Here is a 20,036-nt window from a genome sequence, read left to right as displayed (position 1 = left end):
AGCCTTGGTATTTCAACATTCAAGGTCGTAATTTATTTCATACGAAAAACATAAAATTTACGATCGTCACGTGAATAGTCGAAATTTAAAGAGGGCGGAACTTAAGTAATCTATTGTATAGAGTTTCTTCGAATCGCGTGGTAAAGAATATACATTTTTTTTACTTTAAAACGCACTGCTCATTCTGATATAAGTTTTATGTATATTGTATTAGTTTTTGTACACACCTCCTCATTTATTGGTGAAGATAAGTTTTGTAGACCATATATTACTTGATAGACTTTGTGCAAGCCCTTCTGGGTCACCATCCATTTATCAAATATTCCATCGCCAAACGGCAGTACTCCTATGTCGAAAACCGCAGTACTATTGTTGTGTTCCGGTTTGAAGGTTGAGTGAGCCAGTGTAACTACAGGCACAAGAGACATAACATCTTAGTTCGCAAGTTTGGTGCCGCGTTGGAGATGTAAGGAATGTTTAATATTTCAGATGATGATGATTCAAATCATATCAAATCAAATCAAAATAAACTTTATTTAAGGCAAGAAACTCAGTAGTTACTCTTTTTTAACATTAAAACCACTTACCATCAGTTTAAACAACTTCCCATCAGGTAACAAAATTTATGAAATATGGACAATGATAACATCAACACTGGCTATCTGCATAATTGTAACGAGAATAAAAACCCTCTCAATAAGAAGAGAAGAGGTTAATTATGTATTTTCTTAATATAAAGAGTGCGGTTTCAATCGTTGGAAAGTACAATTCAGATAATATTATGGACTTAAAGAGAAATTAACATTTCATTTCGTTCTGCACTGAAGAACATCAAAACGAAACTTGATTCGAAAGTTTTTCTGAGACGTTAGGTCGTACTATCAAAGTCAAGCGGAAGTGAATAGACTCAATGCGAAGTGGCAATATCTGTCCTAAAAATGGATAGATATTTTTTTAAAAAATCCTTTATTTTACTTACATTGACATCCTGTAAATTTCTCACCGCTGGACTAAGGCCTCTTCTCCTTTGGAGAAGAAGGTTTGGGTCATATTCCACTATGCTGCTCCAATGAGGTTTGGTGGATTAATTCGCAAGGCAAGCACCGCTGTTTCGTGTGCTTAATTTGTCTTTATAATTCATCTCGTGCTCTGCGGTGAAGGAAAACATCCTGAGGAAACCTGCATGTGACAAATTTCATAAAAATTCAGCCACATGTGTATACCACCAACCCGCATTGGAACAGCGTGGTGGAATATGTTCCAAACCTTCTCCTCAAAGGGAGAGGAGGCCTTTAGCCCAGCAGTGGGAATTTACAGGCTGTTGTTGTTTGGATTAATATGTGGCAGAATTTTGCTGAAACGCCAAGCACGAAATAAATTATACACACAAATTAAGCGCATAAAAATTCAATTGTGTTTAGCTAGGTTTGAAGCCCTAATCATAGATTACGATGCACGAGTTCTAACCATTGGGCCATCTCGGCTCTTATTATTATTTTACTTATTGTATTATTAATATAATATATTCATATTCGGCCATGACGCTCATTCATAAACAATTATCAACGGTGGTGGTGATATTTTAAGGTTGGACTATTGTATGTGAGCATATGAAGTCGTACACTCTCATAATCAGATGGTATGGTATTTCAACACGGCCAAAGAGAGATCAGGCTCAGGATCAACGGCTTTACGTGCTTTCCGAGATACGAGAATGTAAGGCTACCAACTTTCTAACTCCGGGCAGCTACGGATTTCTGGTCAGAAAAATTCGATAAATTTTATTGGTACGAGATTCGAAATCAAATTAAAATATTCTTTATTCAAGTAGGGTCATAAACGCACTTTTGATTTTTCATTTCACATCATACCACCTCGAATAATCGGTAATAAATGCAGTGATTACTCTTTTTCATCATTTTGTAAAAACACGTAATTGTACTTTATTGACATACTCTGTTAATTTAACTAGATTAAATTTATCTTATCAACAGATATAATCTTGTATTGTGCACTATGCCTTATTTATCAATGTTTTTGTGATATGAGATTTGAATTTTTAATACTCATACTCAAGAGTCCTGTAATCCGTATCAGGTTATTAGTTCCTGAATTTGTGAAAATATATTAGTATAGTTTTAGTTAAAGTAAAACAAACAAGTTAATTTAAACAAAGCTCTTTATCTTTTTCATTAGTTTAAGCGTAAAGATTATAGTTTAATTATACATTAAAATGCGCTATATAAACGTTTAAATCATGATGCTTTTGTATGATCTCTTAAAAACATTGTTTTAATTGAACAACTCATAATAATTATCATTTTTCCGAAGCGAATAATCAATACCAATTGAAAAGTCAAAGGGAACAGGTGTCAAAGAATCTTTTCATATTTGTCCGCATCGTGCTCACAAACTGCTACTCGTAAAAACTTACCACTTCATCGAGTGGCTTACATAGAATCGCTTTTGCTCGGATAAGTTCGACTGCCTTCGGCGTTAGTCGTGGCTTTTGGGCGGGCGGATATTTAGTCCACGGAGGCAGCGGCAAGTGAACGACGTATCGTACAGACGACCTATATTAACTGTGTAACATCGTTCTAAATATAAAATTGTTTTTAATTACAAGTTCAGAGTGATAAGTTGTGTAATAAATATATATAAAATAATAAGACGAATAAATAAATATTTCGTGTAATCGTGTGATTTTTTTAAAGTGATTTAATAGATTTGTGAACCAAATAACTTGAGTTGAGTACGGCGGAAATGATGTCGGGGTGGTTTAATACGATCACAACATTTAATAAGGTAAGAATCGCTTTCGATTTTATTAAAATGAAATTTTATACATTTCATATTGTTAGTTTATACTAGTTAAACGCGTCTACGGCGTTTTATGTGGAGCGTGTATGTACTCGCGATTCAAAGACTTGCTTTCGTGTATGTAAGTGATAAAATTTGCATGCTACTTTGCATTTTGTATAACAACGTTATAAGGTCGTGGCTTTGATAGAATTAAGGCTTATACGTTAAATATTTATCGGCTAGAACAGTTGTTTTTTCTCGGTTCTTTTGAATTGAAATACCAAAGCAATGAGACATTAAAATAAGAATTATAATTATTTCTAACAGTAGAAAAGTGTAATAGTTGTTCGCCGAATTTTTATTTCTTCTTTTTCTTACATTATCAATATAAATGGCTTTGTTTTATTATGAATACAATATAACTTTTAGTTTAAATTTTCAGAAATGAAACATTAATTAGTTTAGATAAACGATGCAAATATAGTAGTAATTTCTAATTATATAATTATGGTAAAATTTGATTGAATATTAATTAATTTATTCACTAATAGTTAACGTGCTAGTAAATTTACTTGTTTTTTGTAAAAAAAAACTGTTGTAAACGTTGATTATTTATTTTCAGCCACTAGTATTTAACGACTGCAAAACTATAAGCGAACTACAATATTTAATGTACATGTGGCGTTTCTGTCATTTTGAACATTTATTTTCGTTTATAATTGACTGGCTGATGCCTGTGGCCTCATTTGCTATTAGGGTTTTACATTACCTACTGGGTAATTTTTATAAATCGTTTTATAAGTATCAATATTTATTAATAATTAAAAGAAATTTTTTATTGGTTAAAATTCGTTTCAGTAATGATTATGTTGTATAAAAGCAAAACAATTTACATTCAAAAAAGTATTTATATTCGAATTATGAATAAAAATATTCAACACTGAATAGTTTTTGAATTTCGAATTTTTTAAAAAGCAGTTGCAACACTATTCATTCAATATAATGATTTGGATTCGCTTTCGAGTTGATTAGACTCCCGCTTTTAATCCTTTGATCCCTATTTTGAAATAGTAATTAGTGGAGTAGTGTTAGTAATACGACATATTAACAAATTGTCAATCAATAGGGCGTTTGAAGAGATATATTTATTTGAGAGATTAATATAAATGTTGTAAGTAATATTTATTGAGTCCTACTGTTAAATGTAACAGTTATTTCAATATATATACATGTATGTTTTTACTTTCATTTCACGATAATTGCAGAGTTATTTTTGAATGTGAAACTCGAAATTTCAAAGCACATATACGTGTAAACTATGTTAGAAAGCGATATACGACTTTGGCTTTTATATTTATAACATTTGAAAGGTATATGAATCAAAATCAGCTGAGATGGCCCAGTGGTTAAAACGCATGCATCTTAACCGATAATTGCGGGTTCGAACCCAGACAAGCACCGCTGATTCATGTGCTTAATTTGTCTTTATAATTCATCTCGTGCTCGGCGGTGAAGGAAAATATCGTGAGGAAACTTGCATATGTCTAATTTCATCGAAATTCTGCCAACCGCATTGGAACAGCGGGGTGGAATATGTTCCAAACCATCTCCTTAATGGAAGAGGTGGCCTTAGCCCAGCAGTGGGAAATTTACAGGCTGTTACTTTATGAATCAAAATAGCCTATCACTCTGAGCTGGATTTTAACATTTCGAGAATAAAATATCATGAGACTTACGGAATAGCATGGAATAATAATTTAAACCGCAAGTTACCATCTTGAACAAATGCTTGTGTAATGTAAGCACGTTTAGTACTTACTATATACAAATTGAGGGTTAAGCAAGTATAAAAACGTGAAAGGATTTCTTCACGACTATAATAGGTCTAATAAGTCTGTACGAATAAAACTACTAGGTATTAGATTTTACATACTGATATAATATGATGATTTTTATGATTATGTTTTAGCGCAGTAGCGCTTGCCCCGGCCTTAAACAGCAAATTTCGATTAAGAATCACTTGATTTTATCACTCGGCAATAAAACTCGGTTTAGTAAATATCTATATCGATTTTTAAATTTTTTTTATCGATTTACTAAGTATCGATAATACTGAATTTTAAAAAGGTATTTTCACACTTGCAATATTAGTAAGTATTAAAAGATTAATGTCAGTTATCTTTGCAATCACATATCGTTCATCCATTTAAAAAAAAACATCGTCTAGTTAATGTCGGCACTTGCGTGAAGTCTTCTGACATAGAAACATCAACGTACAATACACACTCGGCTTATGCGGTGTAATTTTTAAAATCTATTTTAAACAGAATTACAATTATTTTCATACGATTATTTAGGTCGTGCTCTGTAAACACGGTAACTGGTATAGCATAACATTTGTATTAATAATAATTATACGATATATAAAGAGCCGTGATGGCCCAGTGGTAAGAACACGTGCATTTTAATGATGATTGCGGGTTCAAACTCAGTCAAATCATGACTGAATTCATGTGCTAAATTTGTTGGCGATAAAGGAAAACGTCGTGACGAAACCTGCATGTGTCTAATTTCATAGAAATTCTGCCACATGTGTATTCCCGCAGGTTAGTACCTGCGGGAACAGAATCCCTTCTCCTCAAAGGGGGCCTTAGCCCAGGCCTTAGCCCAGCTGTGGGAAATTTACAGGATGTTGTTGTTGATAAAACTGTGCAAGCATATAAATTGATATTAACGTTATCAAAAGTTGAATGTAATAAGTTTGATTTGAGAAGTAAACAGGAGCATTTATAACGTAGTTAATTGAGTGGAAAGTGCTCTTATCAGTAATTGGTTGCAGCTGATTAACGATACAAAAGTCCAATCAATTGGATTCGATTGTTTTAACCGAATTTGTTCACCGTGCCCAATCTATGGAAGCAATTACAGCAACAAAACAAACAAAAGAAATCTCTTGTTTATTTATTCTAATCCCGATGGTCTGATGAAACATTTCCTCCTTGCTCACTGTTTTGTTTGGATTAGCATTTTTGTAATAGCCTTTTTTTTCCCTTCGAAATTGAATTATATTTTAACTAGCTAAATGTTGTTTCCCAAATTAAGTTGTAAGGTGGTTTGTTTTTTAAATGGATATCTAATTTATCTTTTACAGAACAACATATGCTATATATTCTAAACTAATTTTATCAAACTCGCTAATTATGTGTAAATGATTTTCTTTAATCAGGCATTTATATTAAATATGTGTACGAAAAATGAGATCCTTATGTAGATATAAAAAGGCGGTAGATAAAAATGGCGGAAGAATATGATATTTATAAAACATGTAACATTTGAATAATTGGAAATAATTCTTGTAGAATTAATGACCTCGTGGAATGTTGCCAAGAGTTCTGGCAACATTTCTCTGTCTAATCGTAACTTATATTCTGTATGCTAGAATAGATACAATAAGATAGGGAGGCGTATACAAGAAAGTGTGAAAGCTACCCACAAGGTATTGTTGACACTTTTATTGAACTACATTCAATAAAAGTGTCAACAATACCTCGTCGGTAGCTAAGGGTAGATCTAGATCACACCATTGTCAGGTCAAGATTCCGAGTGAAGGTCAAGATATGAGAGAATTGATGGGATCAGATATTACATCAGATTTACCAGCTAACTCTAAACCTATATGATAAATTGTTCTGTTGATATAATCTTGTCTTAAATTCATCTTAATTAAAAGAATTTTCGTTCATTTATCGAATTTTGCTCTCTGTATTTTTTTTATTAATTTTAATATATAAAACTTACAAGTTTTAACAATGGAATGGAAAAAATGTAATCTCCTTTATAATGCTAAAATATTTATAGCAAGTGTTGTAATTTTATTTAAACATTTATATGATACAAAAATACTTTAAATTGTTATAGTATTCTCTGAATCGTCAACATTTAACTGTTGTTTTACGATTTTCAAATTAACGAGTAATAAATGTTAACGATTTTTATGTGCGTTATGGTCAGTTAGTCTAGTTACGTCTGTTATCCGACTACACTTATAGGGCTAATAATTATTTTGTGGTATAGTACGACACAACTTAGATGTAGCATCGGCAAATTCAATAAAACCGATTACTACCGATTTACACAACCAATAGAAATAGCTGCTTATCGCGCCATTAGACAATATTCGTCATTATAGATTCTCGCATCAGTTCAACCCGAGAAAGAAAGTGCATGTAAACGACGTGTCAAATTGACAAATATATTTAGGTGATATGATATTACACGTTTGTGAAAAGTTCATATTCACATAAGAAATTAATATTGATAATTTAAATTGAGTGTTGCTGATGCTACATCTAAGTTGTGTCATACTATACTTTTCAGACAGGACCCAAAAAAAACGGTCGGGAATGTTAAATTGTGAAACCCAAACATTGTAACCGATTTGTGTTAAAGGATTTCGTGAAACTAATTACTTTTTCGATCATAGCACACTTGGGGAAAGAAACGATTGCCCCCCGGTCGTTTGAAATAAACATATAAATTGTACAAGGTCAAAATTAATTGTTGATAAAAGGTTCTTAGGTTTGAGGTATTTCTAACGAAGTGGTTTTAGGTATTTGATAATAAAATAGCGAGCATGGATATACTGATTTCGACTAGGCTTAAATAAGCCGTAGTCTAAAAGCAAATCATTTTCCGAGCGTGTGTAAAATTAATCATTATCATAAACTTCCATAATTAAATAATTATAATAGAGTTTTGGGAGTCAATTAGTTGTCGTATCAAGTTTATAACGTTGACGCGTTTGCACAAGAAAACGAGACCGTTTTTGGAAAATCTTAATTTGTTTATTCCTTTTGTAATTGCTAATGGGCAAAGTTTTGCATATTTTTCTAAATATCACCCCGAAATGAATGAGCCATTACTCATAATTTTGCTAACTTTACCTTTAATGAACACATTTTTAAGATACGTTCATGAAAAATAACTTTTTGGGTTAAGATGTTGCCATCTTCAAATCTTAGTTGTATATTATCGCCACAGATGTTTTTTTTATTCTGGTGTATTTTTTTCTTTGTGGTAAAGGTTGGCGGACGAGCATATGGGCCACCTAATGATAAGTGGTCACCATCACCCATAGACAATGAAGCTGTAAGAAATATTAACTATTCCTTACATCATCAACGTGCCACCAACCTTGGGAACTAGGATGTTTTGTCCCTTGTGCCTGTAGTTACACTGACTCACTCACGCTTCAAACCGGAACACAACTATACCAAGTACTCTTATTTGGCGGTAGAATAACTGATGAGTGGGTAGTATCTACCCAGACGGGCTTGCACAATGCCCTACCACCAAGTAGGTACATACTATAGGTCAACTATCTCATAGCTGAAAATAAAAAAATTGTTGTTTCAAACTTGTCGTCTATATTCCAATTGTTACAAAAATCCTCCATGAATATATGATTGCTCTAAAATTAAAAGAAAAAAAAACTAACCAAAATTATTACAGTTATTATTTACGGGATATTTACCATGTTTTTAATTTTTGTTCGGTGGAGCTCGATATTTCGACATTATCTACGAATGTCTTGTTCAAATTATACGTTCCAAAAAGTTTTAACATTTTGCTTTATAAGTTAAAAATGTGATGTCACATAAAATATGATTTAAAAACAACAAGAAGCAATCGAATCGTTCCATAAGGTGTCCAGACGCGAACCGAACCACAAATTTCAATAAGCTCTACCAGGTCAGGACTACTGATATATTCATGTACTAAATTTATGTTTCGTCCAGAGCTCTGTGATAAAGAGAAATATCATCAAAACCAGTGTATTCCGGAATATCTTTAGAGGTTATATCAAAATCAAAATAAACTTTATTCAAGTAGGCTTTTACAAGCACTTTTGAATCGTCATTTCACAATTAAGTGAAGCTACCACCGGTTCGGAAAGTAGATTCTACCGAGAAGAACCGACAAGAAACTCAGTAGTTACTCCTTTTTAATATTTGAAAATACAAAGTCATGTTAGTTAAATACAATTATTTAAATTAATATGTCCTGCATGGATGTCAACAGGTATTAGCTCAACACTTTTATATCATCTATAAAATCTTGTATTGAATAATATGCTTTTTCTACCAATGTTTTTTTACAAACGATTTGAATTTACTAAACGGCAAAGTTAAAAATGTCTGCGAAATTTTATTATAGAAGCGGATACTCTGCCATAAGCCTCTCTGTTATAAGCTTATCCTTACTCCTAGTGCGCATACAATGATTATCCCTGATTTTATCAAAGTGATCAATGTTACTGTGAATATACATAATATTTTTGTAAATATATTGCGACGCAACAGTGAGTATTATATAACTTATAACGAAATCATTGAGGGTTTGTGGTTGATGCGTGGTGGAATGATCTCCAAAGAATTTATTGTACCTAAGATATGTTTGCTCAGTATTCAACACTGCACTGTGATATGAAAAGTCTTATTAGATTATCTGAAATAAAGAGTATAGATGTCTAGATATAAAGTTAACCTTTAACAAATTGTAGTAAAGGTGTTCTTAATGAGTTAATATAATTAAGGTAGACGAGAAATTAGCATTTTCAAATCGTAAATAATCAAGTACAATCAAACACAGAAATGAAGTCTTTCGAAACTAAAGTAAAAGTATTACAATATTTCTTAAGTTTGAAACTAAAAATTACTCTGCTTTTAACATTGTAATTTAATACTTGAAAAATTGATTTTATTTTATTTTTTATTTTTATGGAGTAGGTTGACGGACGAGCATATGGGCCACCTGATGGTATAAGAAATATTAACTCCTTACATCGTCAATGCGCTACCAACCTTGGGAACTAAGATGTTATGTCCCGTGTGCCTGTAGTTATACTGACTCACTCACCCTTCAAACCGGAACACAACAATGCTGAGTACTGTTGTTTGGCGGTAGAATAACTGATGAGTGGGTGGTACCTACCCAGCCGGGCTTGCACAAAGCCCTACCACAAAGTAATTTATCACAAATGGCTCGTTGCTAAACTTGTTGTTCAGTCAGTTGTCTAGTTACTCCCACGCTATCTGGTCTATTTTTGTTTCTCAGAGAATACTGATTGAGCCATATAACTCATACATATTCGTATGCATTTTCCCACTAAGTAACATATCTCTATCAAGCGTAACATCTTACATGGCTATAGACATGATCTCATGCAACCACTTTCCAGGTGGCCTATTTGCCCATCTGCTCCTTAAAAAAAAAGTAAAACTAAAGTAACGCAGCACTCGAATACGCCATTGTTAGGCCAACGTATACGCTCCTCACGTTATGTTTGTTCAGTGTTTGTTAGTTTAACATGCAAATTTGTATGCAATGAAGAAGTCTGCAGGAGATGTTGTATAAAGCTTTATACGTACCTGAACAAGAAACGCATTATACTCCTTGCTTCGTAGAATAATTAAATGAAGCAATTGTAACTTTACTTCATTGTTGCGGCTTGTTGTCTTCGAGAGTTTTGAGCCAAGCCGTGGGTGCAATGAATTGTAAATTAAAAGTTTTTCGTTTATATTCATTCATGCATATTTAAATAAATAAATCTATATTCAATTAATTTATGAAGACGATAAAGGTATTTTTTTATGTACGAACCGTACATTTAATATATTTTTATTATATTATAATTATATTTTTAATAAAATGTCGTAAATGTCTAGTGGATATTAATGTCAGGACACGTATGGAACGTTTTTTAATATCATGATATGTTTAATAGTATGTGCAAAGCTACGTAATGTTTTATATTTTATAATGAAATATCACGTTCTACAGCTTTAACTTTAATATTGGTCAGAGTTCAGGTGCTCAGATTAGTTAAACAAATATATGTCTTCTCCTTTTAGATATCAAATCAGTAATCAGAAATCTTGGTTTTAATTTGGAGAAACACTTTATTAAGGCGTAATTCTTGTCTTCAAACACCAAATAACAATGACTATGCTAGCTAAGGCTTTCTCTCCTTTTGAATAGAAGATCGCGAAGATTTGCGATGTATTCTTCAAATGCGCTGTTTCAATGCAGGTTGTTTGTTTAACATGAGGCAGAATTTCATGGAAATTTGACACATGTTTCCTTTCATGTATCTCGCAAATGAATTAGAGACACTTTTTTTCACAATTAAGTACATGAAAATTTAGTGGTAGCTTACCTGGGTTTGAACTCGACTATTATCGGTTCTATGAACGCTTTCTAACCATTAGGCGATCTCGGCTCATTGACGAAATAAAATAAAAAATATATCGGAACAGTTTCGCCTGACAACGTGGTACGTTATATAAATTATATTCTATTCACGACTGCACCACCGCAACCAAATTTAATTGCTAAATTGCCACCATAAAATTATTAGCCAGTCACAGAACACTGTAGCGAATGAAAATTATCAGAAATTCAATACAATTGCCTCGTATGTGTTCAGCTTGTTCAATTGTTCTGACCACGTATATTTAACACGACACTTTGTTCATTCGATTTTGAGTACTATTTAATTGAGGCGCGAAAAACATTGTTTATATAATTTGTTTTCTTGTATGCGTAACTATAGTCAATATTTAGTTGTACAATATTCACGATGAACAATAGTGAACAATGAGTGAATGAAAATGATGCGTTCCAATCCAATGCCAATCTCAAGACTAGTCCATTTCGTAGGTGATATAGCAGTGCGCAAGTATAGACAAACACTCTCCCTCTATCCCCGTCTCGTAATCCAATGGAACGGCAATCGGATACAATTAGAGAAATCAAGTGCTTTAACTTTACGTGCTTCGCCTTAAGTAACCCTGTCTACTTTCTCAGGTGGTCTCACAGCTATTTTCTAGTCAACAACAACAACATCAACAGCCTATAAATTTCCCACTGCTGGCCTAGAGCCTCCTCTGTTTTTGAGGAGAAGGTTTGGAACATATACACCACGCTGTCCAATGCGGGTTGCTGGAATATACATGTGGCAGAATTTCTATGAAATTAGACACTGGGCCATATCGACTATTTAATAGTCAGAAAACCCCAACTAATTTTATCCGTTCGATTCAGCATTTGAAATCAGGGCCTTGTTAGTGATTGGGGCAATAATAATAACTAAATTACGAGGATCACGATACCCGTCTTTGAGCGATTTATTTGACCTGGTGTATAATTTCATCAAAAATAAATACTTGGAGATTCATGACACTTCTTCTTTACTTTTAGTTTCGTCTGGACATTGTTATAAAATCTTACAACTTATAAGTTTCTTCCAGTTTTAAAGGTAGTGTCACTTTGAAACTTGGCACAGTATCGAGTTTCTAAAATAATTTGATGAAAGAAAATAATGATACAATAATTCAAAGTTTGATGGAACTAAGACTGTCTTTTAGGTATTTTTAAAGGAACTTTTCCTTAAAAAAATAGGTGGTAGGTTGGTGAACTGTGAAATGTACCACTTGATGACAAATAGCCCACCACCGCCTATTGACTATAGACATTAGTGTGTAAGAAATTTACCAAGTTATTATGCGTCTTGTGTCTGTAGTTATCCTGATTCACCCTTCGCGCCTTAATAGTATAGTTGTGTACTGTTGTGTGCTGGTGTACACAACAATACTGATACAGTATTGATGCTTTACGATTGAATGATGAGTGAGTGGTATCTACCCAGTGGGGCTTGTCCAGAGTCCTAGCACCTCCACCACTACCACTTTACCTGGTACACTTAGTTATAAATGCTAAACTTTCTTTTTATAATTGATATCAAACTATGCGTAGAAGTATTAGAGAAGGATTTATTATAAATGTTGAAAAAAAGTATGTGTAAAAGTAAAAGTAGTATGTGTGAATAAAAAGTATGCAATTTGCAATTTAATTAAATAAAATAATAATATTCTTATGTTGGTTAATTAACCTATTCAACCTATTTTTATGAAACTTTTTTGTGGTGTTCTGCCTACACCAGCTAAGGTCTTTGCTCAAATGTAATATTATATATTCTGTTATTACATGCTTGTTCTTCAATATAAACATTTTATGTAGTTATTCTATCCGTACCAATCTGGGACGGGTTTCAAATTTTTATGTTTATCACACTGCCATAAAGACCGTGAAGAGAACGTTGTCTTTTTATTGATTTCAATCTCCTCATATATTTTTAATGAGTACTATTATATAAGTCGTTTTGATGGGGTACTCTAGGTTATGTCATGTCGGGGTACTTTTAATATGAATCAAGTACTTATTATTCTATAACATCCTTGATTTTGTTAGGATAAGTCTTCGAGGTCATAGCCCAGCGCCAGCTGGTTTGCATCATTTTCTTCTGAATCGTCGTAAAAGGCAGTCATATTATAACACTCCGAAAAATCCTGACTGCTCCCCTAAAACCCGATCGCCTTTTGAGGAGAAGACTTAAAGCTGGCCCTTTCCAAATGGCATTGGCGATCTTCGTTTAAATGTTTTTGATATATTTTTTTACATCTATTGACTAGGCCACTGTTCATTAATAACTTAAAATATACAAGAATCGTTAACTATATTATTATTTGCAAACCTTCTCCTCAAACGGAGAGGAGGCCTTTAGCCCAGCAGTGGGAATTTACAGGCTGTTGTTGTTGTTGTGCTGTTGTTGTTAACTATTTTTGTTCGGTATTCAATTTGAACAATAATTTTGTGTTTAAATCTTGGTGATTTAATACACCAGCACTATCAGCTGATTCTTTTAAAAACATAATTTAAATATTTTACTGTTTAAGTTTACTTTACGGATGCACTCCATTACAACGTGCATTTAGGTTCTCGTATGTTAAGTTTAACTGTAATGAATGAATTATCCACGGATAATGTTTGAGCCGTTTACACACACTTAGACCACAGTGTTTGTATATGAACTAAATCTTAGTGTGGGTAAATATTTATCATTTTGAGTTTTCCTTTTATTTTGCTATTATGTTATTTGTACTTAGTTAAAAAAGTAATCTCGTGAGGGTCTTATGTTGTTTAATAAATGATACTTACCACTATACTAGCGAGGAATTGAAAGAGCTGAGATGGCCCAGTGGTTAGAATGTGTGCATCTTAACCGATGATTGCGGGTTCAAACCCAGGCAAGCACCACTATATATATGTGCTTATTTTGTGTTTATCTCGTGCTCGGCGGTGAAGGAAAACATCATGAGGAAACCTGCATGTGTCTAATTTCATCGAAATTCTGCCACATGTGCATTCCACCCACCCGCATTGGAACAGCGTCGTGGAATATATTCCAAAAACTCACCTTAATGGAAGAGCCGTATCCTTTACTTATGATACAATTCCATGAAGATTCCCAATTCAATTATTAAAATTAATTATTAACTCTAATAATTGTGTTTGGAATCTCATCTATTACTACTTATTAACTTCCAGGATATATTATTACATACATATATAATTAATCAAATCTTTATTAACATAAGAATTAACAACATTAAATGCTTAAATATATATATACAAATATGAACTACAACTAGTTACTGTATAAATCTTGACCGCGTGGAATGGTGGCAAGAATGCTAGCAGCATTTCCCCGTTGATTCGCAATTCCGATCCTCTGGGCAAAAAACGAACCAGCCCTCCTGTCACCAGTGGAGGCAATGAGGCGAGGTGTTATACTTTTGATGAAGCTTTTTGCACCACTACTCCAAGGGCCAAGCGTTTCGACAGCAAATGGAACATAAAAGTAATTAGATATAATACACGAATATTTAGTTATTTTTTTGGCTTCAGCTTTTTCCGCAGCGGCACCGGCTCTTAACATTGTTTCTCATATTTACATATATAATTGTATTTAACTAACATTACTATAATTTTACACTTTGAAAAAGCGTAACTACTGAGTTTCTTGTGGTTTTCGGTAGAATCTACTTACCGAGTCAGTGGTCATCATCATCCTCCTGCCTTTATCCCAATATTATTTGGGGTCGGCGCACAATGTCTTCTCCTTCCATACTTCTCTGTCAGACGTCATCTCACAAGTAACATTATTTCTAACCATATCCTCTTTCACACAATCCATCCATCGTTTCCTTGGTCGTCCTCTACCTCTATATCCGTCCACATCCATGCTCAAGGCTTTTCTCACAGACAGTGGTAGCTTCACTTAATATAGTTGTTAAATGACGATTCAAAAATGCTTATAAAAGCCTCATTTTATAAAGTTTGTTTTTGGATTTGTATTTAATTTAAATATAAACACATAATACTAAAATATGGAACTATACCATGGACGACTTTATGATTTTATTACAATAATTTTATATACGATGGGAGCAGTCGGAAGTTCATAAAAATATATAATGCGAGTCAAAGTGCAATGCCTTGTTACTTGATCGTGGCCAGTCGGTTCGTTACATAGTAAGCGGATTAGCAAAGACCTAACTAGACCGTCTAACCGGCGCTGTTCGACTGCGTTGCTTATTTATGTTTCTGTAATGTTTGTAGTGAAGCGACCTTTTTTTCTCGACTTACACAACTTATAATACGATTAACATAATCTATATTAATATTTTAACTGTGAAAGTTTTTGTCTGTCGCGCTGTCACGAACACACACCGCTGAACCGAATTTGATGACATTTGGAATGAAGCAAACTTGAACTATATTAAAGAATATAGGGTAATTTTTTGCCTAACACATGACAAACAATACCTTAAAATGCAAGCGAATCCGCAAGTGGTTACTAGTAATTGATTACAGCAGTTATGCTGAAAGTACAAATTCACCACAGAACGCGATCACGAAATGATATTACTATAATTATAACTTTATAATGTAACTTTAAAACTGTATTAAGTAGTACATTTACAAAGGAAGAAAGTCAATTAAAGCTAGTTCCACTCGTTTTTATTATATATACATCTATCATATATATATATATATATATATATATATATATATATGTACGATACGACACTTGCTTTTTATATAAGATGTTTAAATGGCTGATCATTATTTGAATTATGTTCTAGCTGTGCCTTACTCCTTATTATATCAGTTATCTACCAGTGCAAGTTCCGTCAAAATCGGTCCAGTCGTTTCAGAGATTAGCGGGAACAAACAAACACACAGACAGACCGACAGACAGATAAAAATTGTAAAAAATGTTATTTTGGTGTATGTACATACATATGCATTGAGTAAAAAAGGGCTATTTTAATATTACAAACAGACACTTCAACTTTATTATATATATACATTTATTTGCAGAATAATTAGAAGCTAACATCTTTCTCGAGGAAGGATTAAATGGCAAATTTGCAAGTTATTCTTTACTTCTCTTAATTATACAAATATTTGTGCTGTTTCCATAAATATAATAAATATCATTTGTTCATATATATATAATATACTATGATGCTGCTGTAAACATATGAACTTTGTTACAAAAACACCCTCGGAAGTCTTGAGCTCTGAAATAGTAAATGGTCCCTAATAGGTCTATTTGTTTCTACGTCAGTAGTATTACCCCGAAGTAATATACCATAGTACATGATATTGCGGGAACACAAACGCGCCTTAAACGCCCTTGACCTTTTGACGACAAAAAAATATTCTGATTAGCTTATAAATTGTGGTGTGTACACCGGTTTTCATGGATACGCCACTCCGAGGTCCCGGGTTCGATTCCCGGCCGAGTCAATGTAGATTTTCACTAATTTTCTACGTTGTATTGGATTTGGGTGTTTGTGGTACCGTCGTTACGTCGTAACTTCTGATTTCCATAACACAAGTGCTTTAGCTACTTACATTGTGATCAGAGTAATGTATGTGATGTTGTCTCATATTTTATTTATATATGTCGAAGTGTCAGAAAGTTTATTAGGATTTATTTATTTTCAACCGACTTCACAAAGGAGGTTATCAATTCGTCTTTTTTTTTAATTGTTCGTACTGGCGACTTGAATATGACATAGAACACGAACAACGACAGCGAAAAAAGGGGATATTTAAATGGATATCGAAGAAAAGATATTACGATGACTTATATTACTAGACTTATATCTCGAATATAATCATGTCTGATAACGAGCTTGATGCCTGCAACAACAACAACAACAACAGCCTGTAAATTCCCACTGCTGGGCTAAAGGCCTCCTCTCCTTTTGAGGCGAAGGTTTGGAACATTTTCCACCACGCTTGGTGGAATACACATGTGGCAGAATTTCTATGAAATTTGTCACATGCAGGTTTCCTCACGATGTTTTCCTTCACCGCTGAGCACGAGATGAATTATAAAGACAAATTAAGCACATGAATCAGCGGTACTTGCCTGGGTTTGAACCCGCAATCATCGGTTAAGATGCACGCGTTCTAACTACTGGGCCATCTCGACTCTTGATGCCTGACTCCTTTTTATTATGTATACTCCTGTTATATATGTATATAAATCCATATAAAAATGGATAAACTTTTCGTCACTCACAAAATATTTGTGTCCGAAAAGATTTAAAATCTGCTAAGTAATAATCCAATAGAATTTTGTTACTTAATATAATACAGTCTGTCTGTATTAGAGTTGATTCATTAAATGTTTATCTTTTCAATAACTCCCACGACGCACTTTTGTTCAGAGTGTATTTTCTACGAGGATAAAGAATGCAATAATTGCTTTAAAAATATTAGGAATAAGATCTCTTTGCTGGCGTTGTAGAGGTTAGTCGTCAGGTGATATATGTACAGACAAATGTATAATATTAGTTCCCATTTATAATATTATTACACATTTAAGCCTATACTCAAGTATTTAGATATTTTAAAATTTTATTGTTCATCGAAATGATGGCTATTGTAATTATTATCATGGTGGCAGCCCACCATGATAATAATTACAATAGCCATCATACCATCATATCAATACCGCCTCTCCACTTGCACCCACTGATGACAGGTCCGGTTAATTTTTGTCCACAGGTTCTGAGTTACGATTGAAAGGGGGTAAGCGTTGTCAGAACTCTTGGCAATATTCCACGCGGTTATTTGTAAAATAATTATTTGAAATTCTGATGAAAATGTTTAATTAAATATCATATGGTCTTATTTGAACTGTATTTTTACATTTTTATAAAAATAAAAATTATCCAAGATGGCGTTCATATACATATGTATGTACATTTGTAGGTCCTCTGCTTATGTATTTTCAATCAATAAAAAAAGAAATCTGATTATTAAAAAAGATTGAGCAGAGGAGATCGATTTAAACCTACTATCAAAAACACACATGACACAATACCTTCTTATTTACATAAGGATCTATAGCTTAGTACGTTTAGGGATATTACAGGACATTTTGGTATAAGAACACATGAGCCCTTCAGTAAAATATATTTGCAAAGTGTGTAATCGTTGTTCAAAGATTCGTATGATTTTTCTGCTAGCGACTTATTCCATGAATAATTAAAAAAACATACGTCTGCTATTATGGGTATTATCAAATTATGAAACAGTAGGAATATTTTGTAACAAGAAAATAGAATCTCATTGCAGAACACGGGTGTGAAATGTCAGAATGCAATAAGTAATTATAAAATTTGCAGGATACTGTTATCAATATCGCGTACCACTGAACGTCAGTTGTCGATATTTCACAAGCGACAAATGAAGTGAATTCTTACAGAATTACGGTGAAGCAACTTAAGCCAAACTACATGTGCAGTTTAAAAAAACTTTAAAAATATTTAATCTCAAAATTACAAGTAATAATTTTTTAGTGTGTTTCATTTTATTTGAATTTTGTGTTTATGTATGTGTATAAAAGTAAATTTCTCATTTTATATACATACTTGTACAATCTGTGCCTACGCTGAGAATATATGAGCCGAGATGGCTCAGTGGTTAGAAGAGCAGAGATGGCCCAGTGGTTAGAACGCGTACATCTTAACCAATGATCGCGGGATCAAACCCAGGCAGGCACCACTGAACCACTAAATATTCATGTGCTTAATTTGTGTTTATAATTCATCTCGAGCTCGGTGGTGAATAAAAACATCGCAAAGAAATCTGCATGTGTTTAATTTCATAGATAGTCTGCCACATGTGTATTCTAGTAACCCGCATCGGAACATTGTGGTAGAATATGTTTCGAACCGTCTCTTCAAGGGTAGAGGAGGCCTTAACCCAGCAGTGCGAAATTTACAGGCAGATGTTTGCTAAGAATATTGAGAATGTTTTTTTTTTTTTAATAAAAACTAAAACTGATATTTGAATTGAATCAAAACTAAATCGTGTATTTATATTAAAAATGAATGAAATTAGTATAGTCTATTTAATCTTTTACTAATAATAATATATGGGAAACTAAAATAAATACATATAATCTATATTTTAAAATGATTACTAAGACAACCTATAACAGAATTTTCGACAATTTATACTTGTTCAGTATTTGTATAACATACCAGCACTTAACAAAAAAGTCAGTATTATAGTCTTTGTGTGAAGTTGGGGTAGATCGTTAGTGCTTAGTGTCTTACTTAGCTGCGAGTCGGTTCGTTTTATTATCTCGCTTAGCTGCACGTCGTAATAAACAAGTTTCTATATTTATCATTTCAAAAAAAGAACAAGAAATGTCATTCCAAATTTTTTTTTATAACTATAACTATTTCTACAATGACTGTTGATAAATTGTCAAAGGTAGTAATTTTAGGATATATTTAAAAAAAAGATAGGGTACTTATATCAGCCAGTACTACAATTCGTTTTATACGGTTTTAGGTTATACTACTTATTAGTTTCAACCAAATTATCAGATAATGTATTCTTATCTGTTTTAGAGCATATAATTTACAAGTACAAGTTGTTGGAATATCCTTAAAATTATTCCGTCGTATAATCGTAATAATCAAGGGATTATTAAATGGGGTACAGATAAAAACTGAAGTTTTTTTTTTGTTTTTAAATATGAAAATTGATATCCAGACTTGCTGTTTGTCAAATCACGCACAGTATTTTGGTAATTAGGTAATGACAGTAATGTTTATGGAAATGGTGTCAATTTTGCTTTAATTTCCGTAGTCTCCTCAGTTTGTATGTATTGTATACGAGGAACTAATTACTTGCTACGACCAAAGAGTCAAAAGGAGGACAGACTAGTTTAGATCTAGAGTCTAACAATTGCGGATGTTCGTTCCTGAGACGCTTCGCTCAGGAAATCCCAT

At 33.0% G+C, this 20,036-nt stretch overlaps 1 protein-coding gene across 1 annotated transcript in view; it reads left to right on the top strand.

Annotated features, from left to right (window-relative positions):
- Positions 1 to 2,547: 2,547 nt before the first annotated feature.
- LOC124531992 overlaps positions 2,548 to 20,036 on the top strand; it is a 90,272-nt gene continuing 72,783 nt past the window's right edge. The window contains exon 1 of the mRNA XM_047106605.1: positions 2,548 to 2,805. The gene's annotated coding sequence lies outside the window, so the exon portion shown is untranslated. The remainder of the gene's footprint in view (positions 2,806 to 20,036) is intronic.

Source organism: Vanessa cardui, chromosome 8 (genome assembly GCF_905220365.1).
Source record: "Vanessa cardui chromosome 8, ilVanCard2.1, whole genome shotgun sequence".
NCBI lineage: Eukaryota > Metazoa > Arthropoda > Insecta > Lepidoptera > Nymphalidae > Vanessa > Vanessa cardui.
The sequence above is the reverse complement of the archived record's forward strand: the minus strand, read 5'-3'. Positions and strand labels throughout refer to the sequence as shown.